Source organism: Phoxinus phoxinus, assembly GCF_949152265.1.
Source record: "Phoxinus phoxinus genome assembly, chromosome: 7".
NCBI lineage: Eukaryota > Metazoa > Chordata > Actinopteri > Cypriniformes > Leuciscidae > Phoxinus > Phoxinus phoxinus.
The window spans coordinates 27,284,468-27,310,851 of record NC_136882.1 but is presented as its reverse complement, the minus strand read 5'-3'; the positions used below and the strand labels follow the sequence as shown (position 1 = coordinate 27,310,851).

General features: G+C 38.4%; 1 long non-coding RNA gene across 1 annotated transcript in view; it reads right to left on the bottom strand.

Annotated features, from left to right (window-relative positions):
• Positions 1-26,384, bottom strand: part of LOC307002039 — a 33,224-nt gene that overhangs the window by 4,099 nt on the left and 2,741 nt on the right. The gene's annotated exons all lie outside the window — the stretch shown is intronic.

Below are 26,384 nucleotides of genomic sequence, written 5' to 3'. Positions count from 1 at the left end.
TAGCAGAATGTATTTAAAGCACCATTTTTCATTGTTATTAACTATTGTTGTTTATTGTTTATCTCTCGCTGTTCCAATTAGTACATACTACTTACATATTCATTCACTTACTTAGCCAGTTGTCTGTCCATCATTCCATTGATCGGTCTGTTCACCCATCCTTCGTTTTGTTTTGAAGCGTCATTGTTTTCTAACCCAGTTCTGTTGAGTGTAGTTAAAGAGTTTAGTAAGCATGTAATGGTGTTTAATCACAGTGTTCCTCAAACAGCCCATTACAGCAGTGTTGAGTGGCAGTATTACATGGCGCCTGCGGGGTCTGAACAAACCACCTTTTGTTAATAAGGCTCCATTAATCAGACCCATTACAGAAGCCACTGGACCACAGGGCCATGCCGTGCATGATAAATATCCTCCAAACAGAAACAATTTACCCACCCTGTCTAAACAAACCTCTATTGTGTGTGTGTGTGTGTGTGTGTGTGTGTGTGTGTGTGTGTGTGTGTGTGTGTGTGTGTGTGTGTGTGTGTGTGTGTGTGCATGTGGCAATTGTTTCCGTGATGTTTGTTCCTCTCTATGAATATACTAATTACATTCTCCTTAAAGCACACCAACTGTCCGTTTATGTGCCTATGAACCAGAACAATGCTTCACTGGCATGTGTGTGTGTGTGTGTGTGTGTGTATGTGTGAACAGTGATCGGCACAGGGCGGAACAGGAACCACGCACTCTGGCTAAAGTGACCCTAAGGAGCAGTTGAGGTTGAATGTTGGAGGGCTGCCTGTGGGCCGACGTGTCTGCAGACGCGGCCGTGTCTCATTCAGTGCCGAGCGTGTGCTGTTCCCTGTCATTACCGCAACTCCTCCAGGACCAAACACTGTCCACCCAAACCAGGACTAATAGATTATGTAAAACAATGCAGCCTGACCTTAATGGTCAGGTCCCTGTATTCATGTAAATCTGCTTTTTTCACAAATAGACTAATTGATTTACACATGCTGACTGAAAAAAGTAACCTTTTACAATAAGGTTCAAGTTATTGCATTATGTATCATAAACAAACAATGAAGAAGCTACTTTTACGTGAAAGAAATAGTTTTAGATACATTGATAAAGACTGGTAAAACAGTAGTTTTGTTCTGAAACTGGATTTATTAGACTGTGATATGATATATATCTATTGACATATGCCTCACTTTTTAAAGTGTTACCTAATTATGCTCTATAGTTATTTTGCTATTTAATCTGTTTGAAAATCGGTTTACTTCATACATTTTTGTGTATTGTTTTATTGTCCTTAAACTTTCTTTTTGTTATTTGAAAAAAGGTATTAAACATGTTAGGAGGACAACACTATTTGGTAACAATTCAATACTGTGATAAAAGCTAGTTATATGAAAATATGACGTCACATGCCATGATATGATATATGATGTGATATGTGATATACTATAGATATGATATGTGATATATCATTCTATATGCAACTTATAGAAGATTCAAAACAAAACAATAAATTAATTGTTTATTTGACCTCTAAAAGATTTAAACTATACGTTTTCTATTAAAGATAAACTCCTCAATATGCATTTCTATTATTGATACTAACAAATACTAAAAATATATATAATCATTTTGGAGCTATTCAAAGCCCATAAACATATTTAAGCTGTTCCAAAAATGAATGGCCAATGGGGTCTCTGGAATGTAAAAAATAAAGTACAGGGGAATTTTTGGAGCAGAAAAAAAATCTAAAAGCTGTGAGACGCTGGTTGAGTTTCTGGCCGTTGTGTTAACATACACATTGCATAGTTACGTTTTGAGTGGTCTAAATTCTAAAATGTCTAATTTCTCCACTGCTAAAAGTGGCTTTGTCCTCCTGCTTGTCCTTCTTGCCATGATGGAGACTCATTTGTTCTGTCAACTCCACTTTTCCTCTATTCCTTTTCCTCATTAGTGGCATTCTGTTCATTTTGGTATCCCACATTCTCAACCAGCATCCCTTCTCCTGCCTTTTCTCCCTCTCTCTTTCTGCAGAGTGTCTAATTCCAGAGCTGGGATCTTCACAACAGATAACAGCGCTAATTTCATTAATTATAAGCCAATATGTTACTGGAAGCCTCCGGAGACTCCTGGCCAACACTGGCATCTGGTCCGCAGTGCGGGGGGGAATCGAAGAGGTTAGACATGAGAGTAGACAAGGAGTGAGAAAAGAAAGAGGAAGAGAAAGAGAGAGGGATTAGGGAGCGCTGCCCTTGTCATTAGTGGATGAGAGAGGCCGACTATGAGATCACGTCCCATTCTTTGTCTAAAAGTGGCGTATGGTTGATATTACTGTCTGTCACCATAAAACTATAAAACCCAAACTCAACTCAGCTCATTGTCTGAGACTATCCACAGACTAAAGATCAGGATTCAAATCAAAAACAGTTGTGACGTTTCTCTGACTGGTCAGGCCTAGACACACTGAGTTAAGAATGGGAGTATTTTCTGCTACTTTAGATGTCTAATGTTGTAGTTGTTTTTTTACACTATAATGCCTTATCAAAGCAATAAGCTAAATATTTGACCACAGAGTACCTTAAAACGTATTAAAATTGCACAGTATAGACAGACAGACAGGATGCCATATAAATAGAACGATAGACAGAAGGACGGACAAGATAGATAGACAGACATGCAGATAGATCGATAGATAGATAAAGTAGGATAGATGGATAGATAAGTAGAATGATAGACAGATAGACAGAAAGACAGACAGATAGAAAGATGGATAGATAAGTAGAATGATATACAGACAGACAGACAGACAGATAGGTAGAATGATAGATAGATAAAGTAGGATAGATAAGTAATGACAGACAGACAGACAGACAGACAAATGGATAGATAAGTAGAATGACAGACTATACAGACAGACAGACAGACAGACAGGTAGAATGATAGATAGATAAAGTAGGATAGATAAGTAATGACAGACAGACAAATGGATAGATAAGTAGAATGACAGACAGACAGACAGACAGACAGACAGACAGACAGACAGACAAATGGATAGATAAGTAGAATGACAGACAGACAGACAGACAAATGGATAGATAAGTAGAATGACAGACTATACAGACAGACAGACAGACAGACAGATAGGTAGAATGATAGATAGATAAAGTAGGATAGATAAGTAATGACAGACAGACAAATGGATAGATAAGTAGAATGACAGACAGACAGACAGACAGACAGACAGACAGACAGACAGACAAATGGATAGATAAGTAGAATGACAGACAGACAGACAGACAGACAGACAGACAGACAGACAGACAGACAGACAGACAGACAGACAGATAGACAGATAGATAGATAGATAGATAGATAGATAGATAGATAGATAGATAGATATACAGATAGACAGACAGACAGATAGATAGATAGATAGATAGATAGATAGATAGATAGATAGATAGATAGATAGATAGATAGATAGATAGATAGATTGATTAAGTAGGATAGATGGATAGATAAGTAGAATGATAGACAGAAAGACAGACAGACAGACAGACAGACAGACGGATAGATAAGTAGAATGATATACAGATAGACAGACAGACAGATAGGTAGAATGATAGATAGATAAAGTAGGATAGATAAGTAGAATGATAGACAGTCAGACAGAACGACAGACAGAAAGATGGATAGATAAGTAGAATTACAGACAGACAGACAGATAGAGATAGATAGATGGATAGATAGACAGACAGAGTAGGATAGATAAGTAGAATGATAGACAGACAGACAGATAGATAGATGGATAGATGGATAGATAGATAGATAGAAGTGAAGCAGCTCTTGATGAGGGGTGTACACTAACAGGTGTGTCCCTCACGGTTTGCTGGCTCCTGCTGCACACAACAGCACACAATCAGTCGCGCTTCACGTCCAAACAACGGCATTGTGGGAGATAAATAAATAAAGGAGCCCCTCGAGTCTTGGACATTAATAGCAATTGTGTGTGTGTAAACTGCTTCACATCGTCCTCTCCACTCACAGCTGCCCCGTAATCACTGTTGGGCCATGCAGCTGATGAGATGTGTGTGAAACAGAACGAAAGAGAGAAAGACAGCATATGGGACGGAGCCATGTCGGTTGGTGAAGTTTCAATAGTGCTGAGAAAATTATTTCAAATCTGACAACATCTTGGGAGCAGCACATCTGGACCACTCAACGTCAAATGATTTTCCCACCTGCTTTCAGTTAGGCAAATTATGATACAGCACAATGAGGGTGAGAGGAGAGAAAGCAAGGTGGAGACTAGAGAGAGAGGGAGAGAGAGCGAGAGCGAGACAGAGAGAGAGAGAGGGGGGGGGGGGGGGGGGTCATTGATGGTGAGAACAGAGACGTTGTGACCTTGAAGGATGAAGATGATGACATGACATGATGGCCACACCAAGCCACTAACAAGCAGTCTGTACAGAACAAGCGCCAGAGTGACTATAATCTGTATTCAAACATTCATTAACTACCTCTCAAACTACTGCCATCTTGCCAAGAGCAGGGATAATTGTAACGCTCAATAAATGTAACATTGGTCTTAACTTAATTCACAATGCACTGACTCACAAAGTTAATGCTTTTTCAAATCATAGATAATTTTGAATAGCATTTCAATAAATTCACATTTCATTAAAACAATCTGCATTAATTCTTGTCAGTATGAATGTAACAGCTGTCATTGCATGAAGATACATTAATATAAAGTGTGGATGAGAAACTATCTTTATCTATAAAACACATTGGATTTTAAAAGTATATGTTTTACTGACCTTACATGAAATATAGTGTACATATAGATCCATGCAAGCCATCAGAGTTTCATAACTAAAATGCTTACATTGTAATGTTGACAAAAGAAAATATTATTATTTCAGCAAATTTATTTATAACAATTTTCATCCAGTAGGCCTTATGAATCTACCACCAACTTTAAAACAGTCCGTAGCGTATGTGCATTAGTACACATTAACATGTCAACTCAAGATCATTGCATTTACAAAATATCAAATATAATCTCAAGCATAAAAGCAGAGGGAGAGTTACAAGTTTTCAATGTCATGCAATAAACACAAAGCCCTTAATGGCAATAAAACAGAGATGGCAGGTGTGCGTGCGTGCGTGCGTGCGTGCGTGCGTGTGCGTGCGTGTGTGTGTGTGTGTGTGTGTGTTGCCCCCAGAGGTTCTTAACAGAACTGCAGAAGAACCCTTAAATTCATGAGAACTTCTGTGCAGTTTCTTGCCATACATGTTGGTTGTTCCATGATTGACACTTTTGCTTTAGTTGCCAAATATTTATACTGAACGAGGGGATTATTCTGTATTTGCTTCTCTTTCATTATGATTGTTTATATTGTAAAATATTTATGATCATTTCAGCTAAAGATCACCACACGCACATTTACCTTTGCCGATTACCTGCGTCACTATAGATCTGAGTGAGTGTATAATATCCTGTCTCAATGACTGTAAATTATCTTTTAAAAGCCATTACAATAATTTATCAGATGATATTTCATGCTTTACTGTTTTTATTCCAACTAGAAAACACAATCATATTTCTGATAATCATGTAGGTAATATCACCAGGAATAGAAAAAGACTTAAACAACTATTGAGTGTTTTCTAACTGGTGACCCCTTTGGCTTTGCAGGGTGATGAACCAGTGGAGATGAAACTTAAATCATGGTGCCCTTTGGACTTCTGGATAATCCCTCGTCATAAACATCTCCATCCAACCCACGCCCACACACAGAGAGAGAGAGACAGAGAGACACACACAGAGAGAGAGAGACAGAGAGACACAGAGAGAGAGAGAGAGAGAGAGAGAGAGAGAGAGAGAGAGAGAGAGAGAGAGAGAGAGAGAGATTGCAAGACAGATAACGTTTTTAAAGCGATCAATAAACAGCAGCTTATCACACCTCAAACTGATAAAAAAATACTGATTGCTGAATAAATGCAACCTAAACCTCATATCTAAATATATACAAGACATTTTAGGACAATCAAATTCGAATCATGAAAAAACAAGGGAATATCATTACTTACTGTCAGACATTCACCACTGGGTCTGACGTGCTGGTGTAGTGTTTCATGGGATAAAGGGCTCTCTGGATATGTTTTTGCATATCAGGCTCTGTTTGTCAAAAGGTACCACATGTTTTTGGTTGTTGTGAAGGGTGTGAGTTTGCACGTATAGTTACTTCTAGATTGAATCTTTAACCTATACATCACATATTTTTGATGGCAACATTATGTTTTTCATATCATGCACACAGAGATCAACACAATTTCAACATTTAAATATCCACTCACATGATTTACACTACTGTTAAAAAATAAAAACAGTACAGCAGATATTTTGTGAAATATAATTACAAATTTAAAGTCAGTTTTCTATTTGAATATACTGTATAAAAAAAAACTCCAGTTTTCAGTGTCTCATAATCCTTTAGAAATCATTTATTTGTCGTTATCAATGTTGAAAACAGTAGTGCAGCCTAATATTCAAAAAAAATATATATATTTTTTTTAAGGTTTCTTTGATAAAATTTCTATATTTGAAATATAATTTTTTTGTAACAAATGTCACTTTTTATTAAATTAATGTAACCTTTCTGGGTAAAAAATAATACTTTATTTCTTATTCTATTTTTCTGCACTGAAGGAAATATGGGGGGAAATAATAGCCTTCAGTTCACACAAATTTATTTCTGACTTCTGATTTTCAGTGTATCCTGTCCGATTAGACCTCTATAACACAACACGGGCCAGATAGTTGAGGTCGTGGGAGGTTTGGTGGTTTCCAGGGTGGGCCAAGTTCATGATTAGGTGGGCCAGGCCCCGTGGAGCCAGACCTAGTGTAGTAAGTGTCATCATGGGCAAATGGAATAAATAGTAATGTAATTGTAGGGTTGAAATCTAAAACTACCGAAACTATTAAAACAAACTAAAACTAAAGTAAAATTACAATTCAAAATCCTCAAAGCTATAATACCTCTCTCTCTCACACACACACACACACACACACACACACACCCACTCTGTGATCGTGTCTGTTTTTTTCCTCTCTCATGTATTTTGTGTTTATGCTTTGTTTGTGTGCCTCAGTGCAGAAATATTTCACTGGAATCGACAGTGTTTGCAATGTAGGGCAGCAACACCCAATTATTACCCCAAGAGGAGCCTTCTATTTAGGTTTATTCTATGGCTGCTAAATTTATCCAGGCATGCCTTGATGGCGGCCGAGCCAAAAGCCTGACTTTACAGTTCAAAGATCCTGCACCCTTACACATTCCTCTCTGCCCATAATGGAGGACTGGAGCTTGCCAAGGGATGCACTGACTCCAACAATCAGCGCGAGGGACAGCGTGGATGACTACGAACTGAGCTAAAACAACTGATTTGTATCACAACAATACTGTTTGATCAGCTGCTGCTGCTCATTTTGAATGGTTGCAGCTGAAATTAAAATAAATATGGAAGATGAAAGGCATCTCGACTACAACTCGGGTCATGGCAGAATATCCGTCACTGTAAAGAGCGCCCATGTGACCCAAACCAAAATCATCTAAGTTTGCTCTTTATTGCTAAATGCTTGAGAGGAAACATACGTGCTGTCAAAGCGCTTGACAAAGCAGAACCAAATAAACCCTTGTTTAGTGTTGTTGGCGGTCACCGTGTCCTAAATAATGCAAAACACCTTGATGAGTGAAGCTTTATCGTCGGAAAGAGAGGACAGGACATTAGCACACACACGGAAAGAAGCAGAGAGGGATGAGTCAAGAAATGTATCATTTGGGCTTAAAATGCACTCATTCCTGGCTTATGAATAATTTGGCAACACAACACTAATTTTGCATTAGACCACCGATTCACAGCTCAGAAACACTCTCGCAAACTCTCCAGGGCTGTTTACCCATGTGTCTGTATTTTTCCCGCCTTTTTTTCCCAGTCAGTAATGCTTTTTCCACCGGATGATCCACAAAGTGACCTATATTCACCTCGAGAAGCATTTGATGTAAAAGCATTACTAACTAAAAAAAGGGCAAAAATAGCAAGGCACAGCTAAACAGCTCAGCGGCAGGGAATGGCGATGATGCTCTGCGGGTCTCCGAACGACCGTACGGGGAGTCCCGGTTGCATTGGTTGGCGCGCAGACAGGACGGCTTCTTGCTGCGCCACTATTAGTACAGCCTCCACTGGTTTAATATTTAATTGCGCTGATGGACTGCATCTGTGCTGCTCTGTGATGCAAACATTATTATACATACTAAGTGGCTTAATTGTAATTAGAGCTGAAAATTTAATTAAACCCAACAATAAAAGAGGCCGTAGCTAGTTTTTCATTTGCTTTTCCCCACTCAGTCCCTAATGGCTTGATTTAGTTAACTCTTGCCTCTCTCCGTGGGGAATCTATATTTCTCTTTTTTACGACATGCGGTAATTTTTTATTTGCCATGACTTGAAAATGCAAGAAACTGTTTTAAAAATGCTATCTGATTTAGTTGGAGCATTAAAGGCAATGCTGTATGTATTTTAGTTCTGTGCAGGCGCTGGATATATTGGAGCACTTGAGCATTTATGTGCTTCATATGACACTTAGTCAATGACAAGCATGTTTTAGGTCCTCTTAACACAGTAAAAAAAAAAAAAAAAAAAACAGCCAATCAATTCATTTAAAAGTATTAAATAATAAAATAAAAAACATTCTTTAAATTGTAATTACTTAATTTTCTTTAAATTAAATTATTTAAAACGGAATGCTGCAGTTTCCCAAAACGCTCTTATAACAATAAAAAAGTACGGTACAACGTTCATGTCTGGGGTTTTTTCCAGATCACAATCATGGTTAGGTTTAGGAGTTGGACCAAGTCATGTGATTTTTTACAGATTCATCATCTCATATAAATTATTACACCTTTTCAAGTAACACAGCTTCATCAGTAAGACTCAAGTACTCTTTATCGACATAAACCAGACATTTGTTCATATGAACTCATATTACAGGCCTACTCATTTAGCATTAGGATAAATATAAAAAAAGTTAATGAATAAATAAAATGTATTTAACAACTCAAACAAAATAACAAACACACAGGAGAACAGGAGAAACACAACCAACTTAACATAGACAAGATGAAACTACAGCTAAGGGCTATAAATACATCCAAATTTGAAAGATTTTGGGTCTGGCATCGAGTAATGAAAATCGCCCAACTCGAGGGGCGTCACCAAGCATGCATTTGAAAATCTCACTGCACGCAATTGGATAACACTACGACCAATCACAACAATAAGCCCAATACGCTTAGCTACCAACGGAGATAACTGGTAGATTAGACTCTTGCCGTATCCGGTCGGCAAAACAGCAAAAATGTCCTTCTTGCAAAGGAACGATTTGAGCGCCGTCTTCTGTTGGCCAAAGCCGTTTCAAACAACTGGTATTCATCCATAGCCATCTTGCAATGTTTACTAATGACTTCGACGTCACAGCGTCACATCTGTTTAGCTCGCCTCTGGCCCGCCTATATCAGATAACCCGATGTGATTGGTGCAGCTCGGATACAAGGGCATAGTTAATGAGCATCATTACTCAATGCCAGAGTAACTCCCTGAGCAAATTCAATTTGTGCTCTCGCGATAACTCTAGATTTCCAGGGTAATAAATACACAGAATAACACAAGAGCTAAAAACAAGGAGCAGGTGCACCAAATCAATTAAACTTAGTTGCCATGACAACCAATGAGAACATACTAGAAACCATGGAAACAAAAAGGAAACACCGGAAACAAAGGCTGAATCCGAAATCGCATACTTCCCTACTATATAGTATACGAAAAACAGTATGCCAACAGACTAGTATGTCCGAATAAGTATTTGAAAAACATTAGGCAAAAAGTCCCCGGATGATATACGTTTTCAGCTGAGATTCTGAAGTGCACATTCGATGGACATTTTACTATCCCATGACGCCACGAGAGAGGATTTATGAATGAAAGTAAAGCAACTAACGCTGGTAGTTCACGTGACAGTAACAACATGGTGTGTGTAGTACGTCCGAATTAAATGTTCATTCATACTACCCATAGTTATACTATATTAGAGCGTACTTTTTTTAACGGTCACAGAACATTTCACATAATGAGCTACTTTCTCCGCGTTTTATAGGCTTAACAAAGCAGTAAAGATCTTTCCAAGTCCACCCGAGTGAATCACGGTGTTAAAAGATGGTCCTAATTTCCAGTAGAGAAGGGTCTTACTCACTGACCAGACAACTTTCTTGCTTATTTATTCATAAATTAAATATGACAGCCTGCACGTGAACACCATTAGTGCTGCATTTTGAATCTTCACAAATAAATAGACACTGCTCTTCCAAACCCATCTCTACTTCTTTATTTACACACAAACACTGGTGGCCTCCCCCACCCGTCTGTTGCTCTGTATTATTTATTAGATGTTCGGCGTGTTAGCGGGGCTGCTGGTGGGCCGGGCAGTAAACAGCACTGTGTTAGGCGACATGATTTTGCACTCTGCTAGCAGACCCTGAGAGACTGATCAGGGCCAAGCAAGGCGACAAGCTGCCAAACGTCAAGTCTGTCCCTCGTAGCTGGCCTGACAGCCACAAATAAAGGCTATTCCATTAAAAAGTGGCTGCCAAATGAGACTCAACAGCACCGATCTCTTAAGATTAGATAAAAAGCAATGTGTCGAAGGCTCTCTCGGTATCAATGAGTGCTTACTTCAATCTACCCATGGGCCTTTGAGAGAGGATACGTATGTGCCTCATTCCTGCCATCTGTTTGTTTGTCTGCGTCTCATCAATCAGGAAGCCTTCAGTCACTCAAAACAAGAATCAAAGTTTGAAACACATTTCAGCCCCAACTAGAATAAACATGCAGCTTTACACTGTGGATAAAAAAGACAAATGCAATGAATATCTGTGAGATTACACTCCATTTATTTCCGGATTAGGCTACAGTACTTTTTCTGACTAAGTACAGAAAACCAGAGGCAAACAATTAATTATTATGGGGAGAACAAAAACATGTTCCAGTTTTTCATTGTCCAGTTACAGATTATCAGATACAGATTCAACAGTAAATGTACTAGCTTTATTCTTTACCAGAACTCCAAATGAAATGTCAAACCCATTTTTTTATATAAATTAAATATAAAATGATAATAATAATGAATAAAAATGAAAAACTTTGGCATTTTTACGCTCACCAAAACACTTACTGTTTGTAATTTATTTTCATCAAATGGAACTTAGATTCTCATCTTTCCCAAACACTCCATGAACATTGGAATTGGTTAAGCCTTCAGCGTTAACGGTATCAGTTATTATCTAGTACTGTCTATCAAAAAGTGTCATTGTTCTGTGACTGTGTGAATGACTCTAAGCAGTCTTACTTTAGTGTGCCCATACATTGTTTTAATAGTTTTATGCCCATCATAAAACATATTATTATTGCCACATGATAGTATCTCAAAATGTGTTTAAGGTCAAATAGCCAAACTCATTTGTGTGTATTGGATACAAAAGGTCACTACAACAAAAAGAACAAGCAATTCAATAAGCCATTTCAAAATATAAAGTGATGAGTAAACTTTGTTTGCCAAATAATCCCGCCCAAAAATCACACTATTGGTTGAGCCAGTGCTGTTATATGTGAGATTTTATGTGTTGTTTTATGTGACCTTGTTTACCGAAAGACTCAAACAGAGAGCTTATCTTTAAAATATGAAACAAGCACATAAATTGTGTCCAAAATAACAGCCAGAGCTGAAGGATTTTAAACAAAACAGCTTGAATGTGCCATTTTGGTGGCAGAACTGTGTACGACTGGCACAGGGCATCAGGGCACAGGGTAGCACATCTGTTTGCAAGCTGTGGCATCATGAACTGCTCCTAACCGTGTCTGCACCTCTGAGCTGCCCGCATTAACCTGGGCAAAGAGTGAATAGCAATATAATTGAACCTAAAATAGGTTAGTTTACCTCGACTACTTCGAGAGATCCGTCACTGAACCCTCGTTCTCTCCCTGCCTCCATCCATAAAGCATATTATATTTTCCTCTGCTTTGTTTTGCCTTTTGGTAAACCAGAGTTCCAAAAAGGTTTTCTGCTTAGATAAGGGACAGGATTGTTCCTGTATTAACCATGAATGTGCATTCACCCTGTCATCCCAGTCGCCATCCCCCCCACCATTATAAACCATCAGCAGATAGAAGAACCGACTTACACACACAGAGAGACTTAAAGATGTGGGGGGTCTGGCCCACAGACAGTTCGAGAAGGCGGTAGGATGCGGTTGGGTGTCACCAGGTTGTCATTAGTTCAGCATCTGTTCCCATCACACATTCCACCACGTGACTCAATGGTGTGGGGGCGTCACATTTACAGGGCTCTTAATTAAACCGCTCCGGCAATCAGCACGGACACCCCCGCCGCCGGGACCGCATCTAACGGAAGGTGATGGCCGTGTCTTTATACCTGCCTATGGTTTCTTAATGGTTCCCATTTCCTCTTGCTTAGGTGACTTCTGATACTAGTTTAAAGCTCATTCAATTAGCAATGGTACGTGCACTTGCCAAACAACTGCACGTGTATGTACACAGCAGACGAGAATTAGGGCTCAAATTCCCAGTAGACATTTTTTCCCTTTGGGAAAAGTGCCTTTTGTATAAAGTAGGACTGATTTTTCTTGATTCATCTACGGACATAAAATGGACTTACATAAAAAAGGACCAATTGACGATAATGAAGGTCTTGTGTGGAGCAACTAGCATTCACTTTTGAGAAGCAAAGCTATTTTCTACACATTCGCTGTGGCTTTACGTTTAATATTCTCCGATTTACTGTGATATTTGCTGGATCAAGCATACCACAGGCATGGTTTGCCACAGAAAGAAGTTAAAATAGCATCCTCTAAATGTGATTTCCCATCATGCAAAAGGGTGTGATTGGTTTCGTTAATTTTAATACATTTGGACTCGTAGTCTCTGTGGTGTAAATGTTGTTTTTATTGTACTCCATGTGGAAAGCCTACTGATTGTATCCCATTAATTTGGAGTGCCTGTAATGAGTAGCTGTATTGTAGCTAGTCGCTCTTGCTGTGGTCACTAATTATCAAACATTTAAATGAGGGTGTGCTCTTTGAGTGGTGTCAATGATATATTTAGGTTTTTTATGTTTTAGATAATTTTAGATACAGTGTATGAAAGCACGCAGCAGATGTTGATAGGGTCAAGATAAACCTTGTCAAAAGAACTAAACTACAGCAATGGTAGTAATAGTCAAAAAGACAAAATATTGCCTGAACATAACCCTGGGTGCAGATGACCACAATACTGGCAGGGCAATATAGTGATTTGTTATGTATTTTTGTGTGTGCATGTCTGCCTATACTTAAATACCAGCTACTTATAATGGGTGAACTCAGTCATTGTGTGTTTTTTTGTCTAAAACAAACCTCCAAACCACACAAGGGCTCCAAAAGGGGATATTTATCTTACTGGTCACACTGGGTTCAACCCACTACACACGAGAACAAAGCTTTTAGAAGGAAAAAGTAGCCAACATTAAATGACCTCTAATGCCTTGAATGCAGCGATCTCATCATTTTAATCCGATTTCTGCGCACTTACGAATGCTTTCATCATAACTAACAGTACAAACACAATGTAAAAGAGAGATCCGTTGATTCTAACGCGAGATTTGGCGAGAGATTCCAGCAATTGTTAAGAAACCAATCTTTGATCATTTTCTTCTATGTATAATTTAATCGCAGTTTAAATAACAGATTATTTTCATCCTATTAAGACAATTTGTTTTGAAGTTGACCGCTTAGTCACTGGTTTGATTTACTGACATTAAACGATTATGAGACAAAAACATCTGACTGAAGGCCTACATGAACCATTACATATCAGAAATCACTGGTCACTGGTGATTTTGGTTAGACATAATCCGTACATATCAAACGATCTGTAACAAAGCAATAGTGACAGTAAAAACGTTTTACTCGCATTAGTGTGTTGCGCCGTTCCCGTCGTATCCAATCTAAAAGGCACGGCATAGTTTTTTTATTTCAGGCTCTCTGCAAATCCAATGCAGCTACTGTTTTTCTACAACCTGGCACTCCACAACATTTTAATGCATGTAAATGCATTAAATGCATCTTTAAATGCATGTTTTTCGCTTAGTTGCTCAATCCAGTGTTAGCGTCACGTCTGTTTACCTACTACTACTTGTTGTGCTAGAATCAGTGGGCGGGGCTACTATTCTTTAAGGTTAATGATGTCACCAACCAGGGAAGAAGTTCGTTGTAGTCCCTACCAGTCGTTTGTTGTAGTCCTTAAAAATCGATTTCTGTAAAAAGAAAATTTCTCCTTTTGCATTGAACTTTGAGCGTCGTAACTTTGCAGATGTTGTTTATGCTCAAACAGCAACATTACACACTAACTAAAGTTAAATAAGTGAAATCATAATTAAGGACCCCTTTAAGTTAGTAACTTACTGGAGCAAATGTACTGTAGATTTTTAACGTGGAATGAGGGGTTCATCTACAGAATGCACTGCGCAACATTTGCTTAAAGATTTGTAAACTCGCATCCTCTTCAACAATGTTAAAGGAACACTCCACTTTTTTTGTAAATAGGCTCATTTTCCAACTCTCCTAGAGTTAAACAGTTGAGTTTTACCTTTTTCGAATCCATTCAGCCGATCTCCGGGTCTGGCAGTAGCACTTTTAGCATAGATCATTGAATCTGACTAGACTGTTAGGATCTCTCTAAAAAAAATTACCAAAAAGTTTCGATATTTTTCCTATTTAAAACTTGACTCTTCTGTAGTTACATTGTGTACTAAGACCGACAGAAAGTTGAAAAATGAAAAGAAAAAGTTGCGATTTTCTAGACCAATATGACTAGGAACTATACTCTCATTCCTGCGTAATAATCAAGGAACTGTGCTGCCGTACCATGAAAATAGTCCCCACTCCCCAGCTCGGTAACTTCCAACGTGACGGGCACTAAGTTTGTAATATCATTGCGCCTGCTGCACCCATGGTAGTGATGGTACGGCAGCATAGTTCCTTGATTATTACGCAGGAATGAGAGTATAGTTCCTAGTCATATTGGCCTAGAAAATTGCAGAAAATCTTTTTATTTTCTGTTCGTCTTAGTACACGATGTAACTACAGAAGAGTCAAATTTTAAATAGAAAAAATATCTAAACTCTTTGGTCATTTTTTTGAGAGAGATGCTAACGGTCTAGTCAGATTTAATGATCTATGCTAAGCTATGCTAAAAGTGCTACCGCCAGACCCGGAGATCGGCTGAATGGATTCGAAAATAGTAAAACTCCACTGTTTAACTCTAGGGGAGTTGGAAAATTAGCCTATTTCCAAAAAGAGTGGTGTTCCTTTAAGCCAATTTTTTGTATGTATTTAAACCTGCATTAAAATCCATCCAATAACACAGATCATCTTTGAAAAAGAAAAAGCGTGCCATAGAAAATATTGGACAACAACAGTATCTAAGGTGGGAGTAGTCAGTAACATATTTAAGTGGGGCTTTGCAAAGATCAACTGCAGAAAGAGAAAGAGAGTTCTCAGATTTGAGGGTTCATTAAACAGCATCTCTTGTCATTGATTGGATGTTGGCATAATAATACAGTCCAGCTGGCAAAGGTCAAATGAAAACATCCATTGGCCATCCACTTTGAGTGAGGGAAGCCAGAGACACCCAGTACCACATGCCACTGGAATACATGTAGAGTTTAGCCGCAGTCCTCACCACTGGTGGAAATGGTTTTCCCATCAGTAATATAGTGAGAAATAATATAGTACCCATGTTCCACAGAGCTGAACACCCTGTGGTTTGCCTGCGAACCTGCTGCACCATATAACCACCAAAACATTAAATTAGAATTGATTCAGGAGGGCAAACGTTGTGCTATTTGTCTAAATTATGAATGCCACGGCTATGTATTAATTTAACTCAATCTGTACCCTACGCAAAAAAATCAATTAATATGATTAAACCGCAAAATACACAGAAATGCATAATTTCATTTTATTTTAATACGACTGTGATGGACAATGTTTTAAGTGTCCTGAAGTGCAATCAAAGGTCAGTCTGTTTAAAGGTGCACCTTGCTTGAGTTAATGAGAACAAAGTATGACTTTGGAAAAGGATTTTTATTAGACATACTGGGTGTAAAATCATGTTTAAAAAATGCTGATAGCATTTGTAGCTCCTCAATGTTTATTGGGTGTTCAAAGTTTACCTCTACATAATAAGTGCATGTATGGTTTTATTACCATATGGAGCAACGTAATGAAGTTCGTCTCACTTAATAAACATCCTGTTTTATTGGCAGTGTCTCTGACTGGCATTTTGACCTCAGTCGTCCCATGATAACGGCATCAAAATGATTCCAGCAAATATGTTATGATGTCATCATGCATTCAAATAATTTTTTTCAAACACCTGATGACCTCCAATCAATATAACTAATAAACTTTGTTGAATCAATATAACAAATATGCCTTTCTCGACAATGTTTTCTAGGTGCCAGGCTGCCTAGATTTAATGCTCCAGCATTAAATCACTTCCTTATGCACGTAGACAACATAATAAATGTATTTTATGTATTTTTACAACACTGATTCCACGTCTTGTGTGTACTTCATACATCTACTGCAAACATTTGTAGAGTCTCCATCAGTGTGGGATCATGGAATGCTATGATTGATAAATGATTACTGGGATATTGTGTTTTTAGGGCCTGCAATTTCATAAAGTGTAAATTATTATGGTCAGGCTGTAAAAACAGCGTCTTTTGGATGTCCATCTTCATCAGGTGCTACCGCAATGATCAAGCTGAGGTCAGACACTGTCCTACAAAATTATACATACAAATCGACTTCCACAAACGTCTTTCGCATCAAATTAAACATGTTTCTATGTAATGTAACTACTCCAGTCCCCATATAGAAGCGGACAATGAGCTATCATAACCGTTAAGCACATTATTAAGACAAACCGCATCACCTGTTATTACACAAGTCATATATATAATTGGATAAACAATGACCAGACCTCCCTCATAGTCCTCAATTAGCCATTTGTTTTAGCATGAAAGTCAATGAGGAAACAAGGCAATGAAAATCGATGGCTTCGCAGTGTGGTGCCTGTTGGCCTGTTGCGCTACCTGCCTGTTGTTTAATTCTCTATTAAAGCTGTAATGTGTGGGAGAGCATCATGTGCACTATCCACCCCATCTATTGATGACAGTCATGCGTCTCATCACAATAAAACAACGGCATCATTAAGACGGAGAGACAGCCCAGTCTTTTTACCGCTGCTTTTTTTACTGCGACTGTAAACCTAACGAGTGCTTTACGGCATTATTGTTTTTAAACAGACCCTGAAAAGAGGTAATGCTAAAGGTGAACTGACTATTTTATGGATGTCATTTTTGAGATGATGGGGTAAGAAAAGTCATTCTCACGCTAGGGCTGTCAAAAAGTGCTGATGAGTTGTGCTTTTAATGATTTTAACGACCTGTTAAAGCGATCAAGGACAAGCTACGCTGCCTGATGAGGAACAGCGTTTAATCCACCCCCTCCGTGTACAGGGCTTAACAAACATTAACGCCCAGCCTGTCCTCACCTGCCATGGCCTTGGGTCTGATGGTCATAAAATAGTGGGGCTGATGACAGAGCTCAAACGTCAATATCACAAATATCGTGATACGTCTCCAAAATAACCTTCACGATCGATGTCTTCATCATTAGAGTCTGCTAAATAAAACCACTATCCACCATTTCACAATCGACATGATCTTCAAAGCAAGGATGGAAATTAAATATCAATTAAGGATTAGATTTAATAGTCTGTGGGGTCTGTCTTGAAGACAAAGAATTATTCATCAGTGTTTACTATTACTATATTCATACTATCAAATATGATAAGTGCATTTATTAATATGTCACTTACGTCCACGATTTAGTGATTGATTGGTCTCGTATTCAAAAAGAATAAATTAGAAGACGCTTGCGCACAAATAGGCGCATATTAAAACTCACATAAATAAATCACCAGCACCAGTGATCAAAAGCTAAATTCATAAGGAATGTATTAATAGCCATTAAGTTATTCATAACCATTTAAATTATTAAAAGGCCATTTAAAAACAACCAATATTCGTGTGAAAAACGAGTCAAACAACAGGCGCGGACAGACGAGTAGCTGAGCCAATGAATGGATGGTCTGAGAGATAAAGTGGAATAGCGCGCAGATAGCAGAGATAGAGGCTGGCCATCAGACCGCATAAAAGCAGGACAAGCATTCATCCATTTAACAGCTGCGCACAGCTTTACACATTTGATGTTTTCTTAGAGACCTGGTGCAAAGGCCATCATTAATGGCCATGGTTATCTTCATCGCTCTGTTCCTCATCATCCTCACACAATTGCTTATCTTCAGGGATCAGAACAAGTATTTATGACATCATAAAACTCCCATAAGTCCTCCCCCTTCTTCAGCAGCATTTTACACGCACACACTTTCCGTTTGTTGAGTTTACTTGAATTGTTTATGGAAACCACTTTACCTTGGCTCGGTCAAGTCGCAAGAGTTAATTTATTTTTGCCTTGTTTACTCGAAACACAAGGCCCATAGTATAAGATACACAACTAAATTAAGTTAAGTATCGAGTCGAGGCAATCATTTTTCAGAAACTTTTGCAGCACAAGAGGGTTTCCTATACCACACACGACTGCACACAAATGTTCCCATCTTTCTCTCTTAAACAACAACATGCATGCACATACTTAAAAATATTAATCTCAAAACTTCTTCGATACAATGTTACATTTTTTGTTGTGGCACTAGGGTGGAGTCGCCATATCCACAGCAACATGCCAATCACCTGATTCGCTCACCTTTTACACTATGATCATACAGACAGGTGTCTTAGATGGTCCCGCCTCAAAAGAGGCGCACAAGGCAGCCACAATTTTCCGGCACATTTGGATCATGACAGAACACATACATCCTCTCTCTCACACACACATTTAGCAGCTGGGAGTGAACTGTAACTGCTTAAAAAGATTTAGAGCCACAAGCATCTCTGTCACGCTTGCATTAATTAAGGAATGATATAGTGCTGTCGCTCTCGCCCTACACCAAACTCAGCACTCACTCTATGAAACCTTACATTAGACTTACAGGGGTAGTTCACCCAACAATGAAAATTCTGTCATCATTCAAAACCTGAATGCCTTTCTTTACTGCATATTTCTTTATATTATATATATTTTTTCTAAATATTTCAACTGGAGGTCAACTTTTTTTTATTTTTTTTTTATAATGAAAGTCAAACAGCATGGGACCAAATAGACTTTCATTGTATGGACATTGAGACATTTTTCAAAATAAATAAATTATTCGAGATTTTTTACATTTTTGGATGAATTTTTTTTTTTAAATGCATCTAAAAATGCTAATATATATACAGTACACACACACACACACGCACGTACTCTCTCTCTCACACACACACACACACACACACACACACACACAGGTCAAAATCTTGAAATAATTAAGTTTACGTTTTTGGACGTAGTCTGTTATGCTCATCAAGGCTTCATTTATTTGATTGAAAGTACAGTAAAAACAGGAATGTTGTGAAATATTATTAGAATTATGTTTTTCTATTTTAAATGTAATTTATTCCTGTAATGGCCAAGCTATATTTTCAGCATCATTACTCCAGTCTTCAGAGTCAAAAATCATTCTAATATCATATGCAGATTTGGTGCTTAAGGAACATTTATTATATTATAAATGTTTACATACATGTTTGTGGAAACCATAATACACTACAATTTAAAAGTTTTTGATTATACAGGGTTGTATTTTTGATCAAATAAATGCAGCCTTGGTGAATTTAAAAGACTTATCAGAAACTTTTATTTTTTTTATCGTAATGATTTCAAACTTTGGACCGGTAGTGTAAATATGTTTTTTACATTAAACATATAATCATATATTATGAACGTATTAAAAATCTATATTTCATAAATTAAGCTTTTGCAAGCATGATGAGCAAATGCAAGTGTCCGTGGGAATGTGTTTTCTCTGTGGGCACTGAGCAAAACGGGCCAACTCTTTATGTGGTCAGAAAGATCCATTCTCTGTCTTGTGTCCTTCGTGGGCCCGGCTCTGTCCACTGTTTATGACCTCAGCTGGCCCGGAGAGCAGGCGCCTGTGGGGCCAGCGTGAACTCGGCGTGGTCACTATGGCCCACAGCGCCTGCCCTGCCCCTCTGAGACCAGACAATCAGGGGCCACTTGTCACCAGGGCGTGTAGACCACACGGGCCAAGGAGGGACATGCCTGAGGAAAAACAGCTCACCGCCATTATTTCTTTGCAACTTCTCTGGATTCTAATCTATTTCTGGAAGACCAAAAGGTAATGATTTTTTGTCAAGATTGCGTGAAATGATCGGCCGGCCCAATTATTTGTGGCCACTAATTTGATTTCTTTCACTGTCTTCTCTTCCCTTCAACCTTGCTGTAATCATGGGGATTGTGTTGTTTACATAGAGGCAGAAGCTCTTGGATGAGCGTTTAGGATGTTCGCTCAACTCTGTAATGGAGTGGAACTGGAAAAGCCAGGTTGGATTTTGAGAGGCTGGAGGTTTTTTTAGGGGAAGTGCACCATTACGGCGACTGTACACTCCCTGCGCCTAACCGCAGACTCCAGATCAGCTCTCTGCAAGATGTGTTCGTCCGTGGTTCTTGTAACCATGGTGGCCAAACTGGCCTAGGGTCAGCATAACAGGTTAGGGTTTGCTTTAGTGTGGAGCGTCCATGGTTTTTGCGGTGTTCTGATTATGGTCACAAAGTGTCACCTTCAATGTCTTTCCCACTTTCTCTCACAAGCCACACATGCAGACCGACCAAAACACACACACACACACACTGCGGAAACCCTTTTTCAACACATTTGTGTACTCATAAAAACGCATTCCAAAAGGTTCCCCTATACTTAAGATAGCAATTACTGCTGCTATTTTACATGGATACAGAGTGTATTTTGATTAGTCTATAATTTGACGGGTTGCTGTTCTTGCGTGGCTGTGACAGGGCTGAGAGATAGTAGAAAACAACATAACCCACACTGGGTTTCATTTATTGTAACTTTACTTAAATATGAACGCCTCTGAAGATGATTGCATTTATCGATGCATTTATCGACGTGAAATTTCCTGTTCATCACACTGAAATAAAATTAACAAATTCACACCAACGAAGACCATTCAAAAGCCTCTATCTGTAATATTTTATAATAGCACAATACTGATTGATGAAATAAGCAGAAGCAAGCTTTTTTCCCCAATTTTTTAGAGTGCAGCAGATACGCAAAGCAGGTGGCGCAGAGTAATTTCAGACTCTCTTCTCTTTCTCTGCATTAAACACACACACACATGCAGCTATGTCAGTGGTGTGTGTCTGTCAGGGCTGGTTTCCTGAGCGGCGTTCGGCACTGCTGATGGATCCTTCACAGTACAACACCTCATGCTCTGCCAGTAAAAATAGTTGCAGACACATACACACACACAGTCTGTAACCCACACAAATTTGCATGCACCTCTACATCTTCATTGAGTCGGTGTCCAAACCAAGGACAAATTCATAAACACTCATACCCAACCTGCTTGAATATATACAGGAGAGTCCAATAGTCTGAGACCACTAGTGATTTTTTTCATTCCCACAAATTATTATATAATCAACCATTTAAATTAAAATTTTAATTTGAAAAAGAGTTGAGATTCTTAGTATTTTTAGAATAGAAGTATTATGAATAGAAGTATTATGTTATCCATCATAATTTGGGAATGATCCAAATGCAAAATATAAATAACAAGATTACTACTTAATTATTGTAAATGATAATAAATGTAAAATGTATAAAAAGTGTATGCAACTTGTATATATTACTTAATTACATAATATATCATGTGATTAATTACATATATTGTGTGTGTGTGTGTGTGTGTATAATATATATATATATGGAACACACACACACACACATGCATATTAGTATTAAATACTCCACCATACAGTACTGAAGTTGTTAATGTTTTGTAAAGTATCCTTTAGCTAAGTCTCTAGCTCCCTCTAGAGGTTACAAACAAAACAGCCATAATAAAGAACACTGACTGATCCAGAGTCAGACCACATAACTTATCCCAAAGACTTGGATGTGAGGCTTTGATAAACCAAACGAGATCTCATCTGTTTGCTGTTTATGCTGTTGTGTACTCAGTTTGCTAAGATTACAGCGCTCCTCATCCACCCACCATCAGCCCAATACAAACACACAATTCACTTCACACATATAATTACTATTGTCTTTCTTGGTTAAAATAAACTAGAGCCTTGAACTTGTAAACAGGCAAGCTTTCTCTGAAGTGTGCAGCACATAAATGAAAGACTTCCAACGGGGTGGCAAAGACGAGGATCAAAAGAAGACAGGATCTAGTGGTGATATTAATCACTTCAAGACATTCTGCTATACAAAGGTATTGCAAAGTGCTTTTATACAAATATTTGAGCGTGTAGTCATACATAAGCAGAGAACACAGTGTAGCCATGCATTCAAGGACAAAACAAGAGGTCCACATATAGAGCCTTGTGGAATCCCATGATGGCTTAAGCAATAAGCTGCAGCACTAACAACGGAATATACACTATGAACACACTATTAGTGTTTGAATTTAAAAGATTGCGCCAGTGCACGGTGCAGGGTTGTTGTTTTTTGGGGGGTCTTGCGGTCCACTCCCTTTCTCCAGTGTCAGTCTGACTCAAATCAAGAAAAGCTTTATTAGCATGACGGCGGTGCCAGCCGTGTGAGGTCACTCTACATAGCTCCAAATAATGGTCACAGGCAGAACAAACATAAGCTGCTCTCAGTCAGCTGCTCACATAGCCTTTTCATTAGAGGCCTGTGTCAGTCTTTTGGAGGAGCACAATAAGGTTGAAAGGACAGTAAGGGTTAATGTGCTTCCTTACAGAGACTCAAGGAACAAATCGGAGAAAGATGTCCCAGCCTATATATAACATATTTAAGATCAGGCGTTCTGCTGTGGTGCACAAAGGGTTAACTCAGAGTGTCTGATTAAGACACATGGGATTGGGTAGCACAGAGTGGGTTAATGCAGTCTTTTTGAATGAGACACTGGTGTGAGCAGTGTGGCGTGCCACGCTACACAAACATATGAACATGGACTGCTTGCTTATCTGCATCTCTATCTGTGTGATCAGGGAAGGGGGAAAGAGAGGGATGGAACGAATGACACATACATAGGCTTAACCCCTCTAACGAAGGGTTCTGTTACCAATGAGAGGAGGCAAAGCATAGCAGGCTGAGTGGAAGCAGGTATGTGTGTGCGTCTGTTTGAGCGCATACAGTACATGCATATAGAAATCCAAGTGCATTAAAGGAAATGTAAGTGACTCTGTTTGTTTGTTTGTTGGTGATCTATGTATTCTCTCCCCAGTGGTGACATTTTCTCCATGTCTATTTTTCATCGCACTGCAACTGGGTCAAAGTATGGGTAAAGTATATGTATGCTTATTTGTCAAATGAAAGGACTATTTCTGGTTCATTACACGTTAGGCTCTATCGACAGCATTTGTACCAACAATTTATTTTGACCAATCTCTCATTTACTTGAGATGTGAAGCCAATTTCTGGAAATGTGAAGTTTGTTTTATAAAAGCACTCTCATTTATTGATGTGTTAAAACATATATTATTAGAGCTGTAAGGCAGCTTAAATAACTTTTATATTAGTTTTAGGAATGTAGTGCTTATGACTGAATTGTCATAGCAACACAGTTGTAAAATTGGATAACTTTACAGGAAAGGCAAGCATTGTGTGTGTGTGTGTGTGTGTGTATGTGTGTGTGTGTGTGTGTGTGTGTGTGTGTGTGTGTGTGTCACTTTAGATTAGGTTCCAATTCTCACTACTAACTATAACTACGACTTTTGCGTCAATAAACTCTTAATTACTGCTTATTAATAGTTAGTAAAGTAGTTGTTAAGTTCATGAATTGATAGGATTGAGGGTTGTAAAATATGATCATGCAGAATAAGGCATTAATATGTGTTTTATAAGATCTAATATAGTAGTAATAGTATCCTATACCAGTATACACATGCTAATAAGCATTTGGTTGGCAGTGAGAATTACACAGAGAACATAACACAATTTCCACTTGTATTTAAAAAAATAACAAAGTGGAAAATAGCACTAACACTACAAAAGTTTGGGGTCAGTGAGATCATTGGGAAAATGTATCACGGTTTCCACAAAAATAATAAGCAGAACAAAATGTATAACAATAATAATGGTTTCTTGAGCACCCAATTAACATATTAGAATGATTTCTAAAGGGTCATGTGATACTGTATATTGGAATAATGGCCACTGAAAAATAAATTTAAATAGAAAACGGTGATATTGTAAATGTAAATTCGTTCAAAACCAATAAAAACCACTTAACAAGGCCAAACTTTTGAACGGTAGTGTAATTTTTACCATTATAATACAAATGCTGTTGATTGAGCTTAAGCTGTACTGAACCCGGAATATTCCTTTAAGGATCACTGTGCTGTTCGTTTTGTGTAAAACAGTGACTCACAAACTGTCCTATAACCGCAACTCAAAGGCAGAAAGAATTCAAAGGATGGCCACTGAAAAAATGGTGGTAAAAAGGTAGAGACAAAAAAAAATAAGAAAACAGTGGTAGTAAAGCAAGAGAGATAGACAGAAAAAGAGAGAGAGGAAGAGACACATGTGTTGTTTATTTCCTGGGTAAACAGAATTCAAGGCAGACATAATCAATAGGAAACTCCAGATTGTAAATAGGCAGCTCTAATAGCCTAAACACTGGGTGCTATGGTTACACAGGCACATCAGCGGCGGTTAACGTCGGGAGAGACCAGCCGGGCAGCCTACCCTTATTTACCAATAAAGAGCTCTGATGATAAGATAAACATATAGGAGACAGAAGCAAGGGGAGGGAGGGAGAGAGGAAAGGAGAAAGGGCAGAGCTTTCATCCTCTATTTGGGGCAGCAGAAGTGAGCTAGGAGTGAGGAGGCCCGTGTCAGAAGCCATCAGGGTGATGGTGCGCGGTGAACTGGCGACCCCACACGCAGTCGCTAACACGTGGATATGTGCGGCGCATACACACACACACACACACTGCTGGTAGGATGTCGTATGGCTGACTGGCTTAGCATTAAGACCAGAGCCCAGCGCTCTTGGTGGTCAAACTGTTGTCAAGAATCTGCTAAGAAAGGTGTCTGTCTCAGCCAAACAACACACACAGTGATTAAATGGACAATCTAAACAGATAAACAACTTGATTTATAATCGAAACAGCCTGGACCGGGTCTGGGAATACATGCACTATAAAGCCATATTTCACATTAAATGCAAGTAAAGCACTATCTACAACTATGCATTTACAATGAAAGCCTGTTGCGTACAATGGTTGCCCCATTAGTCCAGTCATTTTAAGCCAAAATGGGGGTCAACCTACAAATTGCAACAGAAGCAAACTCAATTAATTTTGTATTCTCAATATGTCCCGAGTAAGGGGAAAAAAAGCCGAAGAATCCCATTAGGGGAAAATTTCGAAAAATATAGCCTATTCATTATTTTTCTCCCGTGAATAGGGTAAAACTTTTAACCTTTACATATCACCATGAAAATGACTGAGTTAATTACTTGCAAGACAAACAAAAAATGTATACCAAGTGTTTTGAAATTGTTTGTTGACATGGGCAAACAGAGCATAATCTAATTATGTATGTGCTAATTTGCATAAATACCACAACAGATCTAAACATTGGGTATAGCCATTTGAAAATGTCTTGTTGAATCTTGTTGACATATAACAGTAAAATACTTAATGTTAAGGTCTGAATGGAACCCATTTAGGCTACCCATGAGCATAAATACATAGAGGCAGGAAGAAGTACTTTAAACCAGCCTTTATTCATTATTATCTGGGGGTTCACTTCTTATTTTACCTACCTTTTGTCTTCTGCATTCTCCTTACCCTTGTGTCCTGTTCTTCCCTCAGACTCATCCCCAGAAACCCACGGACCCAGCCCCAAACCCCATCTCTGCAATAATAATACTGGTTTAATACACTCAATAATCAATAGTGGTATATTAATAGTACAATAGTATAATAGTACTTCTTCCTGCCTCTATGTATTTATGC